This window comes from Myotis lucifugus, unplaced genomic scaffold, assembly GCF_000147115.1.
Source record: "Myotis lucifugus unplaced genomic scaffold, Myoluc2.0 scaffold_166, whole genome shotgun sequence".
NCBI classification, from domain to species: Eukaryota; Metazoa; Chordata; class Mammalia; order Chiroptera; family Vespertilionidae; genus Myotis; species Myotis lucifugus.
Window position 1 is genome coordinate 1541603 of NW_005871214.1, and position 13197 is coordinate 1554799.

A 13197-nucleotide genomic window follows, 5' to 3' on the forward strand; every position below is an offset into this window, starting at 1 on the left:
CCCCCAAACCCAACCCCCCCCCCCCCCCCCCCGGCTTCATCCGGAATGACATCCGAAAGGTCATTTGGCTGTTCGGTCTAATTAGCATATTATGCTTTTATTATTATAGATTGTTTTGGTCTCTTTGCTCATCTGTGCATGTGTATGGATTCAGAGAACCTGAAAAAGTGGGTAATAAGAATAACAGTGTAATCAGTAACTAACAGTGACTACTAACAGTAACTAACAGTAACATACAGTGAATGTTACAAATGCTGAGAGCTTTATCTATATTATTTTATTCTTAAAACGACCCAAATAGGGGAATGGCTAAATAAATTATGATAAATCCATGATAGAATTTTATAAAAGCTGCTAAAATTTTAGGGAATAAAGTATAGGGAAATGTTTATGATAGAATTCTTATCTTTTGAAAATTATTTCTTTTCTGATTATAAAAGTTATATTTTAATTGCATAAAGTTCAATCATTCCTAAAAATGTTATGAAGAAAACGATGACAAATTCATAGTCTTCTAAACTTTTCTTCTCAATGCTACACTAACATGATATTATGATATAATTTGCTTTTACCATTTAACAAATATTTTGGATATATTTTTACACCTTAAAGATTTGCCTCATTCTCTGTAATGATTACATAAAATTCCATTATAAAGAAGTAGTGTAATTTAGGTTGTTCCCAATTTTTTGCAACTTCAAACAATGGATTAGTGAAAATTATTTGCACATTGTAGGAGCATTTATTTAGGATAAATTTTTAGAATTGGATATGCTATGTCAAGGGTTTAAGTGTTTAAAATGTAAATATATATTGAACAACTACCCTCTAAAAAGTTTGCACCAACTGATACTCCTCCCAATAGTGTATGAGAGTGTCTATTTGGCTTCCTTATTCAGGTTAGCTGTACTCATCCTTATGTCCTTGCCAATCTGCTAGGGGAAAATACCTATTCACATGTTTTACCCATTTTCAATTTTCAGTTATCTTTTTTTATTATTTTTAAGAAGCTCATTACATATTATGTTTTTGAAATTAATATTATGGATAGTAGTAATTTGTTATATGGGTTGAGAATATTATTGCCCAGTTTGTTTTTAACGTTTGTTAATAACTTTTATATTTTAATATTCAAATCTATCAATCTTTCCTATATAGCTTCTGGGTTTCATGACTTAGTTGTAGGCTGACACAATTCTAAGTGTAAAAGCAGGATATGAAATTGTATTTTCAACATTCTATTAATTATGTTACAATGGGGGGGAAAAGGAGGGAAAAAGAAGAAATGAGAAAGGATAAAAATGTTGAAAGCCTATTTCTAGGTAATATGTTTATGAATAATTTTTCCTTTATTGTATTTTCTAAATTTTTATAGGAATTATGTAATACTTTGATACCAGGAAAAAAATCATTAATAATGTATATTTTAGTTTAAGTCTTTTCTATGGTTTCTGTACCATTTAAGGCCGTAATTCCCAAGGAAGATGTTTAGGGGAAATGACTCACTGGTGGGAATGGAAAGGATTTATTTTGGAACCCAGTCTGCAAGGCCATGTTGATAAAAATCACCTTATATGCTTAGGGAACCCGAACATTCATGGACTCAGAAATCTGAACCTTTGTCACAAGCTCATTTTTTTTTTACCATATACATAGTTGTCGTGATGGCTCTAATCTTTTCAACAGCCCCATGATGTGTCCCTGTAGTTGTAAGCACAGCAAAGGAAACCATCAACAAAAAGAAAACCTACTGAAAGGAGAAGATATTTACCAATGATACATCTGACAAGGGATTAAATCCAAAATTTATAAAGAATTCAGACAACTCTACACCAGAAGAACAAATAATTCAATTGAAAAATGGGCAAAGGATCTGAAAAGATACTTCTCCAAAGAAGACATTCAGATGGCCAATAGACATATGAAGAGTTGCTCAATATCACTAGTCATCAGAGAAATGCAAATCAAAAAACTATAGTGAGATATTACCTCACACGTGTCAGAATGGATATCATCAATAAACCATTAAACAATAAGTGTTGGTGAGGATGTGCAGAAAAGGAACCCTCACACACTATTGTTGGGAATGCAGTTTGGTGCAGACAGTGCAGAAAACAGTATGGAGGGGCCTCAAAAAGTTAAAAATAGAACTGCCTTATGACCTAGTGATTCCACTTCTGTGAATATATCTAAAGAAAACCGAAACACTAATTCTAATTCAAAAAAATATATGCACCCCTATGTTCACTGAAACATTATTTACAATAGCCAAGATCTGAAAGTAACTCAAGTTCTTATCAATAGATGATTGGATAAAAAAACTATGGCAGATTTATACAATGAAATATCAGTTGGACATAAAAAGAATGAAATCTTACCGTTTGTGACAGCATTGATAAACCTAGAGAGTATTATGCTAAGTGAAATAAGTCAGACAGAGAGAAACAAATACCATTTGATTTCACTTAGATGTGGAGTCTAAAGAACAAAATAAACAAAAAAATAGAGATTCATAGATACAGACTGACAGTTGATAGAGTGGAGGGGAGTTACAGAGTATTCACAGAGATGTAAAGTACAGCATAGGGAATGTAGTCAATAATACCATAATAACTATGTATGGCCAGGTGGGTACTTGAAACATTGGGGGGACCATTCTATAAAGTACATGATTTTCTAACCACTATGCTGTACATCTGAAATTAATACAGAATACTATTGAATGTAGGCTGTAATGAAAAAAGTTGCATGCAAAAGAACTCATTTTCTAATGAATGAAGAACTTAAATAAAATAATTTCCAACCCAGAAAGTGTTACCAAGGCTTCTCTGAGGCTCTTTCCCCCCTACCCTTTCATATTTCTTCCCAACAGCTACTTGAGATGGAAAATGATCATAAAAATGACTCAATGCAGGTCTGGCTATTCACTCTATTGAAAACAGGGCCAGGGACTCACAAACTAGTCCCCTCCATCCAGGTGTTGGCCTCTGTCCAGTCCTGGTATTTGATGCACTAGGTGTGCAGGTAGCGTGTTTTCTCCTTCACCACTGTGTATACACAGTACCAACCTAACGTGAGCAAAGGGACCGAGAGATTTCCCCTCGCCTTGTCTTACAGTAGGAAAAAAATGTCCAAAGAAAACATTCATTGACTCTCTGGACAGATACAGGGTGCAATGAATATGATTAATGTGCACAGTGTGCAGATCATACATCTCCTTAGGACCATCAAATGAATGAGCCATCAAGCTAACAGTTGAGCCTTCTATATATATTTTTTCATTCCACTCCCCGCAACTCCCACAGGAGGGCTGAAATTCCCTAGCTGAAGTGGCACAAATTTATTAAGCAGCTCCTTACAGTACTTTTATTTTACGGTTGCCAAGAAAATCTCTTTCGCTTACTCTCCTTGCCAAAATGCTTCCTACATGATACCTGGCAGCTTTGGGCGTGCATCTGCAACTCAGCGAGAGAAAGCAGGAGGCAGGATGGAGAAATTCAGACAAAGACACAAGGAGATGACAGACCATGGCAGGTAGGGGCCTCCTGACCATTGGGCCCAGCTGCAATAACACAGAAAGAATGCTGGGGCCAATAAGGCATTCAATTTGATAGTCCAGGGGGGATAAGGTAGCCAACAAGCTAAATCTTACTTAACTCCTCAGCTCCCCCAGGGCAGAGAGCCAAGTGCAGCTGACCCATGGACAACCACCTGCTGGGCCAGCTTTGCTTCTTGGCTGCAGAAATCCAACAAGGCAATGGAGGTTCTCCTATAGCAAGACCCCGAATAGGATTAGAGAGTCATGGGGATTCTAAGAGCCTGCAAGCTAGGGACAGGATAGGTACGGAGGAGGTCCCTACTGGCTGGATGCGTGCAGGGCATTTGCATGAAGATGAAGGAAGGAAAGATATCTAAGGAGGAATATTCAGAACATAGTCCCCTCTTAAGTAAAAAGAGTTGAATGACAATTGGGGCAGCTGTGAGGTGGGGATGGGCAAAGGCAGATGGATCCTATTAGGTTGACGTTGGACATACTGCGCCAATACCAACAAACAGGTTCTTAGAGTGAAACTATGTTAAATGTTAGAGGGCCCACAGCTCTCTAGGGGTCAACACTAGCCATAGTTGTCATCGTTATTACTGTAAGTAAATGAGTGCTGCAGCTCTTGTCCTCAGAAAGATATGCTAGGAAATTGAGAGGTCAGTACAAATACACAGACCAACAAGTGAAAGGACAATGAGACATCATACTCTGTCTAGCCATGGCTGGTTCGCTCCCTGGAAACCCAGGGATCTTCTGACTAGGAGCACTAGACCCTGTCAGCACTTAGGCTGGTTCCCTGAAGACATGCCATTGAGAGGAAATAGTAATGTCCTTGCTTTGCCAAGGTTAGAGCTTCTCTTTGGCTGGGAGAAAACAAAAGTTGTTGCAGCCATTAGCTGTGCAAGCTTGTGGTCTTGCGTAACATGTGAAAGGGGATGTGGGTACCGCTGGGAAGAGGTGATGAGGAATGCTTTATGACAGGAAGGAGTAGAGTTCAGGAAGAGATAGGCAGGCTGCTTTTGGCAAATGGCCAAACAAAAACATCTGCCAGCATTAGTAATGTCTTATGCAATATTGGAGGGGAAGGGAGAGGAGAGGAGAGGAAGCCTTCTGACTTGATCCAGAATTTTTGGCCATATCATCAGGTCTCATCTGGTTATGGGCTATCCCCATCAGAGATTAAACCAGAACCATGTAAACAGAAGTCTGAAAAACGCAAGAGGATACTTGTAGTCGGAATCACTCCAAGGCCCTTAGAGTTACACACCTCGCATTTTAGTTCTGGATTATAGTGGGTATTGCTTTGTTCCCTAATAATATTTAGCTGAGAAAAGCTTGCTTTCCCCAAACAGATTACAAGCCCCAACATAGGCCTAGCATATTATGTAGTCATTTCCAGAGTACTGATCAAGGCTGGACATATGACAGCAACAAACATCTGAGTCCCTTTCCATGGAACTCAACTGATTTCCTCCTAATGCAGAGAGCATGTCATAGCAAAATGTGCAAATGATATAAAATTTTCCCTGAGAAATTCCCTCTGGGAGAACTCACTGCTACTTCCTGAGTACCCACCATTCTGTCCTAGCACTGGGTTTACAACCAAAAAGCCCAGATTTCCTGACAGCCATTTAGTTGTTCATTTTTAAAATATTTAAGTATTTATTTGTTTTTAAAAAAATATGTTGTTATTGAATTTGAGAGAGAGAGGAAATGAGAAGGATAGAGTGATAGAAACACCAATGAGAGAGAAACATCATTGATTGGCTGCCTCCTGAACACCCCCCACCGGGGATCAAGCCTGCAACCCAGGCCCAGATCGGGAATCGAACTGGTGACCTCTTGGTTCATGGGTCAATGCTCAACCACTGAGTCTCAACCACCGAGCCACACCTGTGGGGCACTAAAATATTTAAGTATTTAGATGTGGAGATATTGTCTAAAGACTTTCCAACTTTATGTAGTCATACTCTTCTTAATAAAGGCAATCTATTAAACAAATAAGAGTCATCATAACTTCCTAAAATCTTTAAAAGTCAACAGAATTCACAAATCGGGGGTGAGGGGATTATTTTTTTTTTAGCTTATGTGTCTTATTTTTAGTTTAGGAAGTATCAGCAAACTTGAAAGCAAAAGTAGCTGATGAACAAGTACATCTATTGAGAAGAGACTGTCGTTCTTTTTGCATCAAATGCTACAGAAGTCTTATTATTTCCTCATCAACAAAAAACTGATAGAACTGCATGGCCAAGTGCTTAAGATTTTTAGAAGAATCAACCCGGCCGGCCTGGCTCAGTGGTTGAGTGTTAACCTACGAAGGAGGTCATGGTTTGATTCCCGATCAGAGCACATGCCCGGGTCGTGGGCTCGATCCCCATTGTGAAGTGTGCAGAAAGCAGCTGATCAATGATTCTCTCTCATCATTGATGTTTCTATCTCTCTCTCTGAAATCAATAAAAATATATTTAGGGAAAAAAAGAGCTGATAGAGAATATACAAACTTTGTAAATTCTAAATAAGCATCGTAAGCTTTTTGAGCTTGGGGTAGGTAGGGCTATCATGAAGTGACACGTCCAGTTATAAACTGCTCTATGGGAAATGGGACAAGGAGCCAAAGAGGGTTGGTTGGTCATACAGGGCCATGACCTTACACCAGCATTGAGTGCAATGTCTCCAGAACTGGTTATGCTCCATCAGCCACAGCATCATTGTCTCCTTCCTTTATATTTGCTAAGACCAAGTTCTGAAGCATTAAGATATAGGAATTAAAAGCTATCAATTGCGGTCCGTCCAGTTCCATCTTGGTCTGTCAGGGCCCAGGCAGCTCACCACAGTGACTTGTTCTTTTACGCAGAATAAGCTGAAGGGGGATGGGAGCAGCCCCTGGACCCTGCTGCTGTCTAACACCCTGGTGGCTGGAGAAATTTCTTTCTATTCTGGAGAGCTGAAATTCTCCAGAAATAAAACACAGAATTCCTGAGAAGTGGCATGGTATCTGTACCCCGCAATGCATCCAAATAAAGCTCAACCGGAACAGCCGGTCCTCGTTCCTACCCCCTCCTGCCTAATTATTTAGGGCACAGACCCAGGAGTGGATATCAGTCTGGAACACTCAGGGGTGTGATAAAATCCAGATCCTGCGAGGCCACTTTGCGGAGATGTTGTTTCTAATTTTTCACCGTTATGAACACTATGATAAATGAAGGTATTTTTTCAACATGGACAAACCTATTAATATTTTTTATCACAAATAAGCAGTCAAGTCCAGGTCCATGCTTACATTTGAGCATTTCCATCTCTGCCACTGCCCGGGTGTTCACCTCCCTTTATCACACGAGTATTCAAAGGAAGGGCCCACAGGGAATGTCATTTCCAAAATCTTGGCTTGGGCTGCTGTTCCTTTATGGTTTGTATTTTTCCAAATAAAATGTGATCTCCATGAAGAGAGGTGCTTCACTGTTTTCATTTTTCTCTCTTTATATTTTTGGCTTCCCTTGGGTGTCTAACACAGTGCTTTGAACATAGTAGGCCCAAATAAATGGCTGTTAATCTGAGCAGCAAGCCCCCTCTCTGCCATCTGGCATTGGTTTGGTTCTGAGACCCCAGTGAGGCTGGATTAGGGAAGACATGGGGGACTCTTAGGAAGTGGGGGGATTCCGGTTTGTTCTGGGACCCTGGCTCCCCTCTGGCACCTCTGGAGCCAACATGAAGCTGGCGTTGTCTGCTGGGATCTTGTCTTGGGGATGACCTAGCATCAAGGCAGCACCCCAGGAAACTGTGGCTCTGAACTCTCTCAGGTCCACGCCACTCCAGCCATTAAATCCTTCAGCGCCAATCTAGAACCAAACCCATTCCGAGAGATACCAGAAAGGAAAACTTGCCCTGCCTGCTGACTGCCTGTTCATGTCTGGCTTGGGGGTGAGAGCAACCTTTGTTCCCATAAAAGAAGAATATGAAAATTTCTGTCAACTGCCCAAACAGGATTTACATGAATTTAACTGGCTGCTACAGGGCACAGTGAACCTCGGAGCGGCTTCTGTCGTTAAGACAGTGACTGTGAGCAGAGAGCACAGGGGTCAGACAGGCTGGCTGAGAGCAGCTGGGCAGTGGGGGTGGCGGACTACAGTGTGCAGGCTGGAATCTCAGTGCATCCGGGACCTTCTGATGGATACACAGGCAGCCCAGTGGGTGAGGTGGACAAGCTGGAATACTGGATTTTGTCTGGTGCACCGTCTGGTCAGTGAGTCAAGAATGCTCGTCTGGAGCCGGAAAGCAGAGCGTCTAGCCTCAGTCCTGCTGCCTTGCCGGGCCTGTTTCCTCCTCTGTAAAAGGATGGGGCTGGATGATATCCCTTCCCCACTTCCCCGTCCAGTCACTCACTGAGACCTGACAACTGCTTCTCCTGGTTGCATTAAGAATCAGACACCTTCTTCCCACCACAAGGCCCTGGCCTCCACTCAGCCCCATCCAATCCCAGCCGAATCACTGCATTTCCTGAAGCGTCTCTCTGTCTTTTTACTCTCCATGCTGGATCAGTTGTCTTTCTGAAATTTGATTCTTGAATGTTTGAATCATTATGAGGCCCCTTCTGGCTTTAGCACCTGTGATGCTCCACTAGGCGTTCTCTGGCTGCCCCTCCAGCCTTATTGCCTCCCACACTGCTCTCCACCCGCTTCAGGTTCCCGAAGGAGCACCGTGCCCTCTCGTGGACCTCTCTGCCGTCATGTATGCCCTCCTGTGCCTAAAGCAGTGCTGCTCAGAGTGTGGTCCTTGGACTGGTCCCTGCCTGCAAACTGCTACTTGTCTGCAAGGAAGTAAGTAGAAATGAATGAATGAAGCAAGTAGCAATAAAGTAGAAACATTGAGAGTAAGCGTTTAGAAACTTTTATAACTACTTGACAGTAATTTTATGTCTGTTGAAACTAATAAAAATGTGGGCTTTTATGTCTTTTAAATTTTTGATTATTCTAGTAACTTACTTTTATTATATCTTATTAAAGTATTGGTCCTAATGGATTGAAAAAGGAAAAACCCGCTGGTTTACCACCACATATAGTTTGAGGAGCTCTGGCCAGCACCTTCTTTCCTTCCTGTCTCCTGGGCTGCCAATTCCAGTCTCGCCAAAGTCTCTGTCTCAGAAACCTTCTGTAACCCTTCCTAGGCCAAGCCTGGTATCACTCCTCCATGCCCTGGTGGTGTTCGGTGCGTACTTCTAAGTATAGTGTTTATTGCACTAACCGTGATTGTTGGTTTCCCTGCAGGCCTTTCCCATGCTTATGTCAGCTCTCAACCTCAGAACAAGGTGCCTGACACAGGTCTGAGTGGGCAATCAAGCACTGGTTGGAGTGAACAACCTCCCCTCAGTTTCTTACCCTAAACTCTAGCTGCGTTCCCTTGAGTGTAAAGTCCTCTGGCCTCTCCCTCCAACACTACTTGGTGTTCTGTACATGACACTACTGAGAAAAGGAGGAAGAAATGGTAAGCACTGCTTTCTGTAGCTGCGATGAATTCTTTACGTCACCCATCCAGTCACACTCTTCCTTCTCCAGCTCTCAATCTAGTCCTAAAGCTAACAGATAAGAAAGCTGGGCTTGTAGGTGCAACCACCAGTGACCACTGCGTGTGCCTGGTGATTAAGCGTCCTTACAACAGTGTGGCGTTATAACCAGACAAGACAAATCACCCCCGTGCATCTTGCATGCAATGGAAAGGTCAGTCCAGGAAACAGAGACATGAGATCGCTGGAGTCCTTGATCAAGCTGAAAAGCTCATTTGATTAAGAAAAAGAAGCCATTTAATGGGAAAAGCCCCAGCCAGAAGAGATGGAATATTACATACGAAATAACTTAAAAGCTCAGAAAATCCTTGACGCCCAAACTAAAGCACACGATTCCCATCATGAGGAACTAATTTCCTTTTGAAAGTTGATGAAGCAAACTTTTCACTGGGAAATGGTCGGTTCCCTGCGTCCTATGGAGAAGGCAGTTTGCGAGCACATTTCCTGCATCTCAGCCTCTTGGGTTCTAACCTCGCAGATTTTCCTTCTGAAGTCATGGAAAAATCCTCTGTGCTTCAGAGTCCTTTCCTTAAAGAGGGCTGACGTGATCACCTGCCCATTCACAGGGTGCAGAGCATGAAGTCATCCCGAAGCTGTCTGAGGGCATGGCACCCCGAGCCAGGGAGCCTTGGCTGACGTGCAGGTAGGAAAAAACAAGTACGCCCAAGCCAGGACAAGTGATCTTTTCCCATTGGAAAAAGAGACTGTCTTCCTTATTCAAATGAAGCAGCAGAGAGTTAGCTGACGAAAAAGTCACCAAAATTTCAGATCTAAAATAAGTGAATTACTCTGAAAACAGAACACCTTGAGCGATCTAGGCCATGTACAAGCAATCGGGTCCCACCCACTGAGACAACCCCTGTGTTCCCTCGGAGCTTTATGTCTGTTTCAGTATGTCATCTGCCTGTCGAGAGCCTGGATCCCTTTGACAGATGCGTGAACTGGAATTTTTGATCTGAGTTATGTGCCGAATTCCTGGGCAGGAAGGTGGTGCTCTCTCCTCCTGTAAATTTCCACTGATGTAAACGAGGTCACCAGTGCCAGGAGGCATCAGTGACAGGTCTGTGTGGGCAGAGAATCACGGGCTAAGGCAGGGCACATGCTTCCTCTTCTGCAAGAAACATTTATACCATCCTGTTGGCACATGTAGGGGGGGCGGGGGCTGTGAGCTTTGTAGTTTGTGCCACACAGGAGCCGGGACAGCCTCCGAGCCACTGTGTTGGGGACGCCTTTACTTTCTTGTGTGCCTCAGGCGGCAAGAGGCTCCCTCCGCCCTGCCAGGTCCTTGGAGATCAGCACTCAGCGCCATCTGAGAGGTTCTGCCTGCTCTGGGGTTGGACATTGTCCCAGCTACTCCTGACTCCTGGCCGGCTGGAGCCGAATGTGACAGGAGCGAGTGGCCTGAGGGAGCACCCTTCCCTATGGACAGTGAACACGACCTGCTGTCCTGGGCACCCACAGGGCAGGCTCTGGAGCCAGCATTCCGGAGGAGGCAGCTATCCGCCCTGGATGATGCTCACCTGCCCAGCACGGGCTCTCGGGAACAGGCTTGATCATTCTACATCCTAGCCAAATGCAGACAGTTAACTGTACCAACTGCTGAGACCAAGAAAAACCCATAGAAATGCGAAGAGAGAGAACTGACGGATATTATTAGCAGCTGCTCTGACTCATTAAACCAAAGATGACAGTTCACCGAGTGGTGACTCTGTTTTCAGGTAAATTCCAAGGCAACGAAGCACAACCCTACTTAAGTCTCTAACCACTGCTAAGTGTCTCCTTTGCGGGCTCCGCCCCCTCCACCCTCCCTCAAGGGGAAGGCAGCTCCCCAAGGTGCTGCTCCGGCCCCTGCCTAGGCTTATTTCCAGCACTGCTGCTAGACCATATGGCGCCTTTGTGCAAATTAGAAAAAGGCACCCCTTTCTGAAGACATGTGATTACCAACCCCTAGAAAGATTCTAGTCTTCATACAAGTCTCCAGTGGCTCCGATGGAGCGGCCCTCCCTGGAGTTGCTCAGTGCACTGGCTGCCCAGCTGTGAGCGGCTCTGCATGGTTCTCTACCTGTGCAGTTAAACGCCATGGATTCAAATATTACCCTAGACCGGTAGTCGGCAAACTGCGGCTCCGCAAACTGCGGCTCACAAGCCACATGCGGCTCTTTGGCCCCTTCAGTGTGGCTCTTCCACAAAATACCACGAGCGGGCGCACACGAACAGTGCAATTGAAACTTCGTGGCCCATGCGCCGAAGTCGGTATTTTGTGGAAGAGCCACGCTCAAGGGGCCAAAGAGCCGCATGTGGCTCGCGAGCCGCGGTTTGCCGAGCCGCAGTTTGCCAACCACTGCCCTAGACAGATGGACCCCAAACCCAAACCTGCACCCTGACACCCCTCTCCAGAGATCCAGACCTGCATGAGAAGTTAGAAATGAACTGCTTTGGGGGCACAGCTATGAGGGGCGCTTTAACCCTTCAAACACAAAAGGATGAACACTGGACTTTATCCAGCCGCTGTCTTCCCTCAGTGCAAAGCTTCAGCATTCTCCACTGGGAATCTTGGCGTCACGTCTCATGCCTACGCCTTGGTCCTCATATCCATTGCGCAGTCCTCCCAGCTTTTCCTCCACTGGGTCACCCCCATTCCTCTTCTCCTCGGCCTTTCCACTGTCACTGGCTTGCTTCAAACTGTGGCTCTATTTTGCTTGATTCATGTTAAGGCCTCCCACCCCAACTCCAGGCTTCTGGGCTCCTCGGCACTCTATTTAACACATTACATTTACTTCCCCTTAGTCTCTTTCTCAAAAACCTTTGATGGCTTCTATTGACAGGCAAATAAAGCCAAATTTCCTAGGCAGGCATTCAAAGCCATCCACTTCTCAGGTCACCTTACTGTAACTGACACTCCCTCCTCCCCCCAGTCACACCGAGTCGATTCGTAAGCATGGGAAGCTATCTCGCCTCCATGCCACCGTCCCTGCTGTTCCATGTACTTGGCATGTATTTTCCTATATTGCTATTAACTGACAACCCGCGGCTCAAATGCCACCTCTTCTCCATCAGAATTAAGAGCTTCCTGTGGCCTCATTGCACTCTTTACATTTGACTTTGGGCACTTATGGTACCATGTTTTTGTTTTGTTTTGTATTAATCCTCACCTGAGGGTATTTTTCCTGATTTCTAGTGAGAGTGGAAGGGACGGGGAGAGACACAGAGAGAGAAACAGGATATGAGAAAGATACATTGATTGGTTGCCTCCCACATGTGCCCCGACCAGAGCCTGGATTGAGCCTGCAACCAGGGTTCGTGACCTTGACAGGAAATGAACCCAAGACCCTTCAGTCAGAGGGCCGACGCTTTATCCACTGAGCTGAACTGGCTAGGGCTGGTACCATGTTTTAAATTGTCAATTTGTGGATGTGTTCGGGGCCCCCAACAGACTAAAACACTGAGGGCAAGGATCCTATTTTATTTATCTTTTGGTCTTCAGAGGCAAACCCGGTACAAAGCGGATGCTGGGACATGTTGAATGAGTTACTGAATGGTGGAGAAGTCCCCTTCATGGTCAAAGCAAGCCCATGGACGACTTAACTGTAACGATGGTCTACTCTGAGCCTGCGTGCTTCAAAGCACCGGCCACACAGGGCAAATGAGTGCACTGCAGCATGTCAGGCGGGGGTGAAGGGCACTTTCCAAACCAAAAAGTCCATTTTAAACAAACACACATTCATGCCATAACTCACAACTCGCATCAGATGCAATTCCTGGAAACCGCGACTCCGGCAGGAGGCTTGGCAGGATTCAGGGCCTCTTCCCGGAGTCCCCTTCTGCCCCCGCCCAACCGCACCACCCATGCTAGTAATGCATGAATGTTAATGTTCACCTTGGGAAGGTGAGAACCTGGATGGGAATGAAGCAACACGATAAGATGCTAATGAGCAATGGGATGCTTGTCAGTAGCACTGTCTTGAGACTATAGGCTCTGCCTGGGTGAAACCATGTCCTCAGCTCGTCCTCAGCTCTACTCCTCAAGAACATTTACAGAGATGAGGAATCAAGCAACGAAAGACCATTTACAATACTGGGCCTCATCAGAAACACA

The 13197-nt window shown here is 44.4% G+C and overlaps 1 protein-coding gene across 2 annotated transcripts in view; it reads right to left on the reverse strand.

Annotated features, from left to right (window-relative positions):
* The window catches only part of PRKCH (protein kinase C eta), a 218856-nt gene that overhangs the window by 24092 nt on the left and 181567 nt on the right, over window positions 1-13197 (reverse strand). The gene's annotated exons all lie outside the window — the stretch shown is intronic.